Below are 14,890 nucleotides of genomic sequence, written 5' to 3' on the forward strand. Positions count from 1 at the left end.
ATTTAGCAGACAATCTTATCCAACTTACAATCAGTCAGTTATTATACTTATGCTTACGTATCAACAACATCAATTACATTAAATCAATTCCCCTCATTGATTGAAAGTTAGTGTTAGTCATATTGGTTGATGCTCTTTTTATTAAGAGAGGTTGGTACTCTTTGCTTCAAATGGTCAGCATGTACAGCTCATTTATCAGAAACATCTGAAAATGAACCGCTCCACATCTCTGATCTCAACACCTGGAGCTGTTTTTGGCAGGAGGAGGAAAAGACTTCTCACTAAAACCTGTTGATTATCCTGGGAGGATAGGGGCTGGGGGGGGGGGCTGGGATGGGGCTGGGGGCTGGGAGGGCTGGGGGGATAGGTGTATTGTGTTTGAGCCAATCAGAATCAATCCACAAGTTGTGTTTGAGCCAATCAGAATCAATCCACTGATAAATACTAGTTGCTATGGACATCGTAAAACAGCAAGGGGAAGGGGTTCTGTAAGTCAAAATACAGCCCTGTAGCAGATTAATGTGTGTGTTTCTATGTGTGTGTTTCTGTGGGTGTTTCTATGTGTGTGTTATTATGTGTGTGTATCTGTGGGTGTTTCTGTGTATGTGGGTTTGTGTGTGTGCGTGTTGAGAAGAGTCAGACAGATGAGAGGATGTCCTGACATCCAGACTGAAGAGCACCTCTAAACAGACAGTTTAAAGCTGCATCACAATAACTTTGAGTTAACATGGTCCTCTAGATTAGAGGTAAACTGATTTTTCAATGCCGATACCACTACCAACTATTGGAGGACCCAAAAAAAAAGCCGATACCGATTAATCGGCCGATTTTTACAAAATGTATTTGTAATGACAATTACAACAATACTGAATGACCACTTATTAACTTAATATAATACATCAATAAAATCAATTTAGCCTCAAATAGTGCCTGGTTAAATAAAGATGAAATAAAGGTGTGAAAAAACAAAACAAAATGTAAAACGGCAAACCGGTGTCCAAAAATACAGATTTGCAAATTGTTATGAAAGCATGAAATCTAATTAATCGGCCATTGCAATTAATCGGTCGACCTCTACTCTAGATATGCAGAGATAAATGGATAGACTGATAACATTGAAAGGATTTTTCTGTAGAAGGCTTTACAATACATACTCTACACAAGGACAGTAATAACCAACAAGTAATCTAACTAACAATCACAAAACTAAACTACTGTCTTATACACAGTGTAAGGGGATAAAGAATATGTACATAAGGATATATGAATGAGTGATGGTACAGAGCAGCATAGGCAAGATACAGTAGATGGTATCGAGTACAGTATATACATATGAGATGAGTATGTAAACAAAGTGGCATAGTTTAAAGTGGCTAGTGATACATGTATTACATAAGGATGCAGTCGATGATATAGAGTACAGTATCTACGTATGCATATGGGATGAATAATGTAGGGTATGTAAACATTATATTAGGTAGCATTGTTTAAAGTGGCTAGTGATATATTTTATTTTACATAATTTCCCATCAATTCCCATTATTAAAGTGGCTGGAGTTGAGTCAGTGTGTTGGCAGCAGCCACTCAATGTTAGTGGTGGCTGTTTAACAGTCTGATGGCCTTGAGATAGAAGCTGTTTTTCAGTCTCTCGGTCCCAGCTTTGATGCACCTGTACTGACCTCGCCTTCTGGATGATAGCGGGGTGAACAGGCAGTGGCTCGGGTGGTTGTTGTCCTTGATGATCTTTATGGCCTTCCTGTAACATCGGGTGGTGTAGGTGTCCTGGAGGGCAGGTAGTTTGCCCCCGGTGATGCGTTGTGCAGACCTCACTACCCTCTGGAGAGCCTTACGGTTGTGGGCGGAGCAGTTTCCGTACCAGGCGGTGATACAGCCCGACAGGATGCTCTCGATTGTGCATCTGTAGAAGTTTGTGAGTGCTTTTGGTGACAAGCCAAATTTCTTCAGCCTCCTGAGGTTGAAGAGGCGCTGCTGCGCCTTCTTCACGATGCTGTCTGTGTGAGTGGACCAATTCAGTTTGTCTGTGATGTGTATGCCGAGGAACTTAAAACTTAAAACTTACTACCCTCTCCACTACTGTTCCATCGATGTGGATAGGGGGGTGTTCCCTCTGCTGTTTCCTGAAGTCCACAATCATCTCCTTAGTTTTGTTGACGTTGAGTGTGAGGTTATTTTCCTGACACCACACTCCGAGGGCCCTCACCTCCTCACCTCCTCCCTGTAGGCCTGTAGGCCGTCTCGTCGTTGTTGGTAATCAAGCCTACCACTGTTGTGTCGTCCGCAAACTTGATGATTGAGTTGGAGGCGTGCGTGGCCACGCAGTCATGGGTGAACAGGGAGTACAGGAGAGGGTAGTTGTAGTTTTGCAGTGTTATAGTGTCTAGAGACATGACAGATGGTAGTTGTAGCTTTGCAGTGTTATAGTGTCTAGAGACATGACAGATGGTAGTTGTAGTTTTGCAGTGTTATAGTGTCTAGAGACATGACAGATGGTAGTTGTAGTGTTATAGCATCTAGAGACATGACAGATGGTAGTTGTAGTGTTATAGCATCTAAAGACATGACAGATGGTAGTTGTAGTTTTGCAGTGTTATAGTGTCTAGAGACATGACAGATGGTAGTTGTAGTTGACCTTCTAATGGCGTCAGACCGAGGCCCTGTATCTGTCCTCGTGCTCCTAGACCATAGTGCTGCTTTTGATACCATCAATCACCACATTCATTTGGAGAGATTGGAAACCCAAATTGGTCTACACGGACAAGTTCTGGCCTGGTTTAGATCTTATCTGTCGGAAAGATATCAGTTTGTCTCTGTGAATGGTTTGTCCTCTGACAAATCAACTGTACATTTCGGTGTTCCTCAAGGTTCCGTTTTAGGACCACTATTGTTTTCACTATATATTTTACCTCTTGGGGATGTCATTCGAAAACATAATGTTAACTTGCACTGCTATGTGGATGACACACAGCTGTAAATTTCAATGAAACATGGTGAAGCCCCAAATTTGCCCTTGCTAGAAGCCTGTGTTTCAGATATAAGTACAGATATAAGGACATGGATGGCTGCAAACTTTCTACTTTTAAACTCGGACAAAACAGAGATGCTTGTTCTAGGTCCCAAGAAAAAAAGAGATCTTCTGTTGAATCTGACAATGAATCTTGATGTTTGTACAGTCTTCTCAAATTAAACTGTGAAGGACCTCGGCGTTACTCTGGACCCTGATCTCTCTTTTGACGAACATATCAAGACTGTTTCAAGGACAGCTTTTTTCCATCTACATAACATAACATTGCAAAAATCAGAAATCAGAAACTTTCTGTCCAAAAATGATGCAGAAAAATGAATCCATGCTTTTGTTACTTCTAAGTTAGACTACTGCAATGCTGTACTTTCCGGCTACCCGGATAAAGCACTAAATAAACTTCAGTTAGTGCTAAATACGGCTGCTAGAATCCTGACTAGAACCAAAAAAAATGATCATATTACTCCAGTGCTAGCCTCCCTACACTGGCTTCCTGTTAAGGCAAGGGCTGATTTCAAGGTTTTACTGCTAACCTACAAAGCTTTACATGGGCTTGCTCCTACCTAGGGGCGGCAGAGTAGCCTAGTGGTTAGAGCGTTGGACTAGTAACCGGAAGGTTGCAAGTTCAAACCCCCAAGCTAACAAGGTACAAATCTGTCGTTCTGCCCCTGAACAGGCAGTTAACCCACTGTTCCTAGGCCGTCATTGAAAATAAGAATTTGTTCTTAACTGACTTGCCTGGTTAAATAAAGGTAAAAATAAAATTTCCGATTTGATCCTGCCGTACATACCTACAAGATGCAGGCCTCCTAATTGTCCCTAGAATTTCTAAGCAAACAGCTGGAGGCAGGGCTTTCTCTTATAGAGCTCCATTTTTATGGAATGATCTGCCTACCCATGTGAGAGACGCAGACTCTGTCTCAACCTTTAGGTCTTTACTGAAGACTCATCTCTTCAGTAGGTCATATGATTGAGTGTAGTCTGGCCCAGGAGTGTGAAGGTGAACGGAAAGGTTCTGGAGCAGTCTTCTCTGTAATCTATATAACACCAGACCTGATAGCAGTCTTCTCTGTAGTCTATATAACACCAGACCTGACAGCAGTCTTCTCTGTAGTCTATATAACACCAGACCTGACAGCAGTCTTCTCTGTAGTCTATATATTCCATATAACACCAGACCTGACAGCAGTCTTCTCTGTAGTCTATATAGTCCATATAACACCAGACCTGACAGCAATCTTCTCTGTAGTCTATATATTCCATATGACACCAGACCTGACAGCAGTCTTCTCTGTAGTCTATATAGTCCATATAACACCAGACCTGACAGCAGTCTTCTCTGTAGTCTATATAGCACCAGACCTGACAGCAGTCTTCTCTGTAGTCTATATAACACCAGACCTGACAGCAGTCTTCTCTGTAGTCTATATAACACCAGACCTGACAGCAGTCTTCTCTGTAGTCTATATAACACCAGACCTGACAGCAGTCTTCTCTGTAGTCTATATAACACCAGACCTGATAGCATTCTTCTCTGTAGTCTATATAACACCAGACCTGATAGCATTCTTCTCTGTAGTCTATATAACACCAGAATTGATAGCAGTCTTCTCTGTAGTCTATATAACACCAGACCTGATAGCAGTCTTCTCTGTAGTCTATATAACACCAGACCTGACAGCTGTCTTCTCTGTAGTCTATATAACTCCAGACCTGATGGCTGATAGGCTGACCTGATAGCAGTCTTCTCTGTGGCTTCTGGCCCGTTAGAAGCAGGAAGTTCATCAGCCAGGACCTCCTCGGGGCTACGAGGGTCAAATAGAACCTTCGTCTCTCCGTCTCTCACGCCAATCCCTGCTGCAGGGGCCGACCACATTGCACTCTGGGACTTGGAACCTGTGGGGTTTAGGTGACACTGTCAGATTCAACAATTTGGTACATGATCAGTAGGTAACCAAGATTTAGGTAAATCTGCGTTGATTTTTTTGTGCCTTTAGTCTTTTTTTGTATCGCCAAAATGCATAACAGTTGGTGGAGATGGTGCCTCTAAGGCAGGCGGATAGTAGAGGGTCTTTTTACCGATGAATGTGTTTGACTCATATAATTGTGTTTTGCGTTTTGTGTTTTGTGATTGCATTTCATGTATTGCGTAATTGATGTGTAACACTGAGTTTACAAAACATTATGAACACCTTTCTAATATTGAGTTGCACCCACTTTTGCCTTCAGAACAGTTAGTCAGGAATGGTCTAACCCTAACCCTAACCCTTTTGCCTTCAGAACAGTTAGTCAGGAATGGTCTCAAGGTGTCAAAGAGTTCCACAAGGATGCTGGCCCATGTTGACTCCAATGCTTCCTACAGTTGTGTCAAGTTGGCCTGTAGTGGATCTCTACTCCAAATAGCTTGTTCCATCTATCAGTAACTGGGATTCATCAGACCAGGCAATGTTTTTCCAATTCTCCTGTGTCCAGTATTTTCGCTCCTTAGCCCACTGCAACCACAGTCTCTTGTTTTTTTGCTGAAAGAAGTGGAACTCTGTTAGGTTTTCTGTTAGGAACTCTGTTAGGCTGCCATACCCAATTTGTGTCAAGGTACACAACAAGTTGTGCATTCTTTAAAAAAATGTGCCATTCCTGAACCTGTGACAAGAAACAAGCTACATACTAACAATGCCGGAATAAATGATCTAGTGATTCTGTTGAATCAAGTGTAGTTGTTTGTATCAGTTCATAAACCATGTGCCATGGAATCGGTACATCAGAAATCTCTTTCCATTTATTATGCAACCTGTATGGAGCAGCTGGCAACATTTTTGTCCTTTTTGTCCTCAAACTAAACTGGTATATTTTTCTAATTATATAAATTACTTTCAGCCAAATTGTATCTTTAATAAATGGGCAGACAAACAAGTTCCCCCTCTTCCACTTGCTTCCTCCATTTTTGTGGTAATGCTGGAATCAGTTGGTTGTAACTTTGATTGAGCAGACATTCCCATATATTTTCGATAGCTGCATATGTGACATAACTCCACCGTTTCTATTTATAATATCATTAAGAAATATAATACAATTAAAATTAAAGAGTAAATTTGAGTTGAACCATAATATTTGTTATTTTCTGGAGGATAAAATTGAAATTGTAACTTGCTTTGTATAGCTTGTTTAACTTCTTTGGGACAGGGGGCAGTATTTTCACATCCGGATGAAAAGCATGTCCAAAGTAAACGGCCTGCTACTCAGACCCAGAAGCTAAGATATGCATATTCTTAGTAGATTTGGATAGAAAACACTATGAAGTTTCTAAAACTGTTTGAACAATGTATGTGAGTATAACAGAACTTATTTGGCAGGCAAAACGTTTTTGAGGTCACTCTCTTTTCAATGAGTTTTCATTGGAAATCCAGATTTCTAATCAACTTTCCTGCGGTTTCTATCACTTCCACTGGATGTCAACAGTCTTTAGAACATATTCCGTGCTTCTACACCTGCATTGCTTGCTGTTTGGGGTTTTAGGCTGGGTTTCTGTACAGCACTTTGAGATATCAGCTGATGTACGAAGGGCTATATAAATACATTTGATTTGATTTGATTTGATTTGAACATGGTTGAGGTTTTTCCTTTGAGAAATGAAGAAGTAACACTGTTCAGAATGAGGGTCGAGGGAAGTGTACTCTTTGTTAGAGGCGTGTGACCTGAAAGCTAGCTCCACTTTGTTTTCCTCCGGTATTGAACGCAGTACATCCCGTCTTCAATTGTATCGATTATTTACGTAAAAAAATACCTAAAGTTGTATTACAAAAGTAGTTTGAAATGTTTGGACAAAGCTTACAGGTATCTTTAGAGATATTTTGTAGTCATGTTGCGCAAATTGGAACCGGTGTTTTTCTGGATCAAACATGCCAAATAAATGGACATTTTGTATATATATCGACGGAATAAATCAAACAAAAGGACCATTTGTGATGTTTATGGGCCATTTTGGCGTGCCAACAGAAGAAGCTCATCAAAGGTAAGGCATGAATTATATTTTTATTTCTGCGTTTTGTGTCGCGCCTGGAGGGTTGAAATACGATGGTCTGTGTTTGTTTACTGGTATCCTCACATAATAGCATCGTTTGCTTTTGCCGTAAAGCATTTTTTAAATCTGACACGTTGGCTGGATTCACAACAAGTGTAGCTTTAATTTAATTTGGTATATTGAATGTGTGATTTCATAACAGTTACATTTTTATAGTAATTTATTTGAATTTGGTGCTCTGCATTTTCACTGGATGTTGGCCAGTTGAGATGCTACCATCCCACATATCCCAGAGAGGTTTAAGAAAGGCCGATACTTTAAACAATGTTTAATTTTCAGTCTGTGTGCAAAAAGGCACAAAAAAGTATGGGCCTTTCTTATTAATCAACTGGAGAACCAGTTCAGGTTGAAATATAACTTATGTATGAACTAAGCTTTTAGTGAGAGGTTAAATGCTTTAATATTTAATAATTTTAGCCCCCCAAACTCATATTCATTATAATAATAGGCATGTTTAATTCTGTCTGGCTTCCAAATAAAGTGAAGTATTTTTTGCTATGATTTAAGAAACAAAGTCTGGAGGTGGTGGAGCCCTTAGTAAGGTCTGGAGGTGGTGCCCTTAGTAAGGTCTGGAGGTGGTGCCCTTAGCCCTAGTATGTCTGGAGGTGGTGATGCCCTTAGTAAGGTCTGGAGGGGTGCCCTTAGTAAGGTCTGGAGGTGGTGGAGCCCTTAGTAAGGTCTGGAGGTGGTGGTGCCCTTAGTAAGGTCTGGAGGTGGTGCCCTTAGTAAGGTCTGGAGGTGGTGGTGCCCTTAGTAAGGTCTGGAGGTGGTGGTGCCCTTAGTAAGGTCTGGAGGTGGTGGTGCCCTTAGTAAGGTCTGGAGGTGGTGGTGCCCTTAGTAAGGTCTGGAGGTGGTGCCCTTAGTAAGGTCTGGAGGTGGTGGTGCCCTTAGTAAGGTCTGGAGGTGGTGCCCTTAGTAAGGTCTGGAGGTGGTGGTGCCCTTAGTAAGGTCTGGAGGTGGTGGTGCCCTTAGTAAGGTCTGGAGGTGGTGCCCTTAGTAAGGTCTGGAGGTGGTGCCATTAGTAAGGTCTGGAGGTGGTGGTGCCCTTAGTAAGGTCTGGAGGTGGTGGTGCCCTTAGTAAGGTCTGGAGGTGGTGCCCTTAGTAAGGTCTGGAGGTGGTGGTGCCCTTAGTAAGGTCTGGAGGTGGTGGTGCCCTTAGTAAGGTCTGGAGGTGGTGGTGCCCTTAGTAAGGTCTGGAGGTGGTGCCCTTAGTAAGGTCTGGAGGTGGTGCCCTTAGTAAGGTCTGGAGGTGGTGGTGCCCTTAGTAAGGTCTGGAGGTGGTGGTGCCCTTAGTAAGGTCTGGAGGTGGTGCCCTTAGTAAGGTCTGGAGGTGGTGCCCTTAGTAAGGTCTGGAGGTGGTGGTGCCCTTAGTAAGGTCTGGAGGTGGTGCCCTTAGTAAGGTCTGGAGGTGGTGCCCTTAGTAAGGTCTGGAGGTGGTGGTGCCCTTAGTAAGGTCTGGAGGTGGTGGTGCCCTTAGTAAGGTCTGGAGGTGGTGCCATTAGTAAGGTCTGGAGGTGGTGCCCTTAGTAAGGTCTGGAGGTGGTGCCCTTAGTAAGGTCTGGAGGTGGTGCCCTTAGTAAGGTCTGGAGGTGGTGGTGCCCTTAGTAAGGTCTGGAGGTGGTGCCCTTAGTAAGGTCTGGAGGTGGTGGTGCCCTTAGTAAGGTCTGGAGGTGGTGCCCTTAGTAAGGTCTGGAGGTGGTGCCCTTAGTAAGGTCTGGAGGTGGTGGTGCCCTTAGTAAGGTCTGGAGGTGGTGGTGCCCTTAGTAAGGTCTGGAGGTGGTGCCCTTAGTAAGGTCTGGAGGTGGTGCCCTTAGTAAGGTCTGGAGGTGGTGGTGCCCTTAGTAAGGTCTGGAGGTGGTGCCCTTAGTAAGGTCTGGAAGTGGTGCCCTTAGTAAGGTCTGGAGGTGGTGGTGCCCTTAGTAAGGTCTGGAGGTGGTGGTGCCCTTAGTAAGGTCTGGAGGTGGTGCCCTTAGTAAGGTCTGGAGGTGGTGCCCTTAGTAAGGTCTGGAGGTGGTGGTGCCCTTAGTAAGGTCTGGAGGTGGTGGTGCCCTTAGTAAGGTCTGGAGGTGGTGGTGCCCTTAGTAAGGTCTGGAGGTGGTGGTGTCCTTAGTAAGGTCTGGAGGTGGTGCCCTTAGTAAGGTCTGGAGGTGGTGGTGCCCTTAGTAAGGTCTGGAGGTGGTGATGCCCTTAGTAAGGTCTGGAGGTGGTGCCCTTAGTAAGGTCTGGAGGTGGTGGTGCCCTTAGTAAGGTCTGGAGGTGGTGCCCTTAGTAAGGTCTGGAGGTGGTGGTGCCCTTAGTAAGGTCTGGAGGTGGTGGTGCCCTTAGTAAGGTCTGGAGGTGGTGGTGCCCTTAGTAAGGTCTGGAGGTGGTGCCCTTAGTAAGGTCTGGAGGTGGTGGTGCCCTTAGTAAGGTCTGGAGGTGGTGATGCCCTTAGTAAGGTCTGGAGGTGGTGCCCTTAGTAAGGTCTGGAGGTGGTGGTGCCCTTAGTAAGGTCTGGAGGTGGTGCCCTTAGTAAGGTCTGGAGGTGGTGCCCTTAGTAAGGTCTGGAGGTGGTGCCCTTAGTAAGGTCTGGAGGTGGTGGTGCCCTTAGTAAGGTCTGGAGGTGGTGGTGCCCTTGGTGCCCTTGAACTCTTTCGGACCAAAGAGTTCATCTGTATGATTTTCTCATAAATAGACAAGTATTTACCTCTCTATGATTGTAGAATCCTATCTATTTCATCTATTTAATCCATCTAATCCTATCTATTTTTGCAAACCTTCTATTGAAATTGATTGTGGTAAGTTCATTTCTATTTTTTGAGATATGAATACCAAGTATGTCGACTTCACCATCAACCAATTTTATTGGTAAATTATTGGATTGTCTTTTAACAATCCAATACGTAATATGGTACACTTGTCATGATTAGATTTTAGTCCAGAGAGTCTAGAAAAGAGGTCAAGATCTTTAATGAGACTGTGCAGGGATCCAGATTGTGGACTTAAGATAAAAATTGAGTCATTGGCATACATTGATACTTTTGTTTTTCACCCCTTGACTTCTAACCACGTGTCACGTTCTGACCTTAGTTCCTTTGTGATGTCTTTGTTTTAGTATGGTCAGGGCGTGAGTTGGGTGGGCAGTCTATGTTCTTTTTTCTATGATTTGGTATTTCTGTGTTTGGCCTGGTATGATTCTCAACCAGAGGTTTAAATAAATAACATGAACAAGCACCACGCCGCGCTTTGGTCCTCACCTTCTTCCACCGACGTCCGTTACACCACGATGTTATTGTTGGATCTGATTTTAATAGCTAGCATTTCAATGACCATAACAAATAGAGACAATGGACAGCCTTGTTGTATAGTTAAAACATGCTAATAATGGAACTTTGAGTACATAAAAATAGGTCTAGAGGAGATCTGCATGGAGGAACGGGCCAAAAGACCAGCAACAGTGTGTGAAAACCTTCTGAAGACTTACAGAAAACGTTTGACCTCTGTCATTGCCAACAAAGGGTATATAACAAAGTATTGAGATAAACTGAAAATTGACCAAATACTTATTTTCCACCATAATTTGCAAATAAATTCATTAAAAATCCTACAATGTGATTTTCTGGATTTTTTTTCTTCTCACTTTGTCTGTCATAGTTGAAGTGTACCTATGATGAAAATTACAGGCCTCTCTCATCTTTTTAAGTGGGAGAACTTGCACAATTGGTGGATGACTAAATACTTTTTTGCCGCACTGTATATTCTGGTAATCCGACCAATTGAACATATGCGGTGGTACTTAATGAATATGATGTCAGTTCGGTTGTCAACTGAGACATTCTCATCAATGACATAAACTCTACAGTGGAAAGTCTGCACATTGTAGTTATCGGATTCACATGGAATTGTTGTTCAATATAAATGTTTGAATATAAATTTATTGGTGAAAAGATTAAATGTAATTTTAGCTTCCAAATGAGAGATTTGGGTTTTCATAAGGTTAGGGCTCAATCAGTGGCCCGCCCCTGTGAAGAGACATGGGTTATACAACTTTTCAAACACACCCTTCTTGCTCCCCTTTATAAAGCAGCTCAGAGTAAATATTTATTGCATTTTCCTTTTCCAAATGGGAGGTCATTTAGAATGCATAAGATACTGTATTTACGATAGCACAGCTTCGCCCTTTGTTCCTCAGTCTTCCCGCTCTTTCACTCAAACCCAGCCCCTTTTCTTTTCAAGCTGTCATATCTGTTCCATCTGCTAGGGATGTTTTCCTTTATGATATAATTTGTAATCAAGGTATGATTCATTCTGTGTATATGTAATTCTGTGTTATTAGTTAGATATTAACTAAATAAATAATTCAACCCAATTTTGTATTGCTGATTCAACTTGTTAGCCAGGGTTCGTGAAGATTTACAACTTTCAGATAAGACTGAAATAAGGTGATGATTAATATTGACTGCTATTGATGTAAAATATTACTAGGTCTTTAAGAGTTTAATCGGAAGATAACAGCTCTATAAATATTATTTTGTGGTGCCCCGACATTCTAGTTAATTACATTTACATGATTAGCTCATTCAGGTATTATTAATTACAGAGAAAGGATTTTATAGAATAGCATGTCTTATCACTTAATCCGGCATAGCCAAAGACACGACAACAGGTTTAAAGGGTTAGGGATATCTTCACCACTACAGGTTTAAAGGGTTAGGGATATCTTCACCATTACAGGTTTAAAGGTTTAGGGATATCTTCACCACTACAGGTTTAAAGGGTTAGGGATATCTTCACCACTACAGGTTTAAAGGGTTAGGAATATCTTCACCACTACAGGTTTAAAGGGTTAGGGATATCTTCACCACTACAGGTTTAAAGGGTTAGGGATATCTTCACCACTACAGGTTTAAAGGGTTAGGGATATCTTCACCACTACAGGTTTAAAGGGTTAGGGATATCTTCACCACTACAGGTTTAAAGGGTTAGGGATATCTTCACCACTACAGGTTTAAAGGGTTAGGGATATCTTCACCATTACAGGTTTAAAGGGTTAGGGATATCTTCACCACTACAGGTTTAAAGGGTTAGGGATATCTTCACCACTACAGGTTTAAAGGGTTAGGGATATCTTCACCATTACAGGTTTAAAGGGTTAGGGATATCTTCACCACTACAGGTTTAAAGGGTTAGGGATATCTTCACCATTACAGGTTTAAAGGGTTAGGGATATCTTCACCACTACAGGTTTAAAGGGTTAGGGATATCTTCACCACTACAGGTTTAAAGGGTTAGGGATATCTTCACCATTACAGGTTTAAAGGGTTAGGGATATCTTCACCACTACAGGTTTAAAGGGTTAGGGATATCTTCACCACTACAGGTTTAAAGGGTTAGGGATATCTTCACCACTACAGGTTTAAGAAAGGTTTTCTTCAGCTAGTTTCACTCCGTGTGGCTAACCTTCAAACTATACATTGACACTGATACCATCTCCTAGACACACACACTTCAAACCATGCCACCTCAAACCAAACCACCTCAAACCAACTCAACTCAAACTAACCCACCTCAAACCAACCCAACTCGAACCAACTCACCTTGAACCAGCTCACTTGAACCAACTCACCTCAAACCAACCCACCTCAAACCAACTCACCTCAAACCAAACCAACTCAAACCAACCCACATCATACCAAACCACCTCAAACCACCCCACCTCAAACCAACTCACCTCAAACCAACTCACCTCAAACCAACCCACCTCAAACCAACCCACCTCAAACCAACTCACCTCAAACCAAACCACCTCAAACAAACCCACATCATACCAAACCACCTCAAACCAACCCACCTCAAACCAAACCACCTAAAACCAAACCACCTCAAACCACCCCACCTCAAACCAACTCACCTCAAACCAAACCACCTCAAACCAACCCACATTATACCAAACCACATCAAACCAAACCAACTCAAACCAAACCAACTCAAACCAACTCACCTCAAACCACCCCACCTCAAACCACCCCACCTCCAACCAACTCACCTCCAACCAACTCACCTCCAACCAACTCACCTCCAACCACCCCACCTCAAACCACCCCACCTCAAACCAAATGTCACGACTCCGACCGAAGGACACTCCCCTTCCCGTTCGGGTGGCGCTCGGCGGTCGTCATCGCCGGCCTACTAGCTGCTACTGATTATTTTCTCCCCCTCCTTATGTGTTGATTGTGTGCACCTGTTTTGAGTTAGGTAGTAGGCTTTATTAGTCAGCCGGCCCGCAGGGTTCCTTGTGCGGGATTAATTATTGTGATCGTCTGTTTGGTGTACTTATGTGCACGTCTATTTGGGTTTTGTGTTTTCCCATTTTGTGGGTTTTCCCTGGACGGTTTAAGTCCCCCTGTTTGGGGCATTTGTTTGTTCAGTACGCCCTGTGTTTTTGTGAGGGTTGGCTTATGTTCAGCGTTTGTGTCAGTGCATTAAAATAGCACTCTCCTGAACTCTCTGCTTCCTGCGCCTGACTCCTCACCCACTACACTCAGACCGTTACACCAAATCACCTCAAACCAACTCACCTCAAACCAACTCACCTCAAACCAACCCACATCATACCAAACCACCTCAAACCAACCTACCTCAAACCAACTCACCTCAAACCACCCCACCTCAACCCACCCCACCTCAAACCAACTCACCTCAAACCAACTCACCTCAAACCACCCCACCTCAAACCAACCCACCTCAACTGATACCCTGTTCTGTCCTTTCCCCTCCCAGACACAGAATCCTGTAGTGTCCTTTAAATGACTTCACACATAATAATAATATTCTGGAAATGATTTATTAAGACACAAATGTTTGTTGTCATAAGACACTGATCAACTGATGTTTTCATTAAAACATGTCTTTCCTGCTGTCTCTCATGTGGTTTAGGCTGGGCTAGAGCAGAAGCCTGAACACCCAGCGTACGTCCAGGAGAAGGACTGGCCTGCTACAGTTGTAATACGGTTGTATCCTACATTGTGTGACTTTTAACTGTGTTGTTGTATACAACATTAGAGTCACTGTGTCATGGCTCTCCTCCTAATGGACATGTGATGTAGACTCACAGGAGGTTCTGTGAATGTCCTCCCTCAGGTCAACGTTGTGAGTGGAGGTGAGACCCGGGGGGGTGGGGGGGTGAGGGGGAGACTACAGGTGAGAGGTTCCCAGGAAGTTGAGAGGAAACTCACTTGGTTGTCTCATCGTCACGTAGTCATCGTTACAACACAACAGAGGGTATTTTAGGAGCCAACCAGGGACAACCCTTCCCCTCTCGGGGAGTCAGGTAGAGAGAGACAGAGGTATGTAGAAAGAGAAAGCAGGAGACTGAGGAGAACCAACCAACTGTATGGAAATGTGATCTCTGAAACACTGTGTTTATTTCAGACCAGATACTGCCACATCAAACAGAGGCTTTGGTAGTTGTGTTTATTTCAGACCAGATACTGCCACATCAAACAGAGGCTTTGGTAGTTGGACAGACATGCACCATTGATATCCATCTTCAAAGGACTCTATCTGCCCATTCATGTTGTGGATGAATTCAATGAACATTATTCCACAGACAAGCAACAGTATACAGGGTCTCTATGTCTGTAGTATACAGAGAACAGTGCAGGGATGCATCTGGGTTTCAGGGGAAATGGAAAAGGAGCATGTGACTGGAATTACGCTTTTGGACATTAACAAGGCAACACTCCATCCTCCACGTCTACTGGTTGAACAGTGCAGAAGAAAACCTCCCACAT

This window comes from Oncorhynchus tshawytscha, linkage group LG28, assembly GCF_018296145.1.
Source record: "Oncorhynchus tshawytscha isolate Ot180627B linkage group LG28, Otsh_v2.0, whole genome shotgun sequence".
NCBI classification, from domain to species: Eukaryota; Metazoa; Chordata; class Actinopteri; order Salmoniformes; family Salmonidae; genus Oncorhynchus; species Oncorhynchus tshawytscha.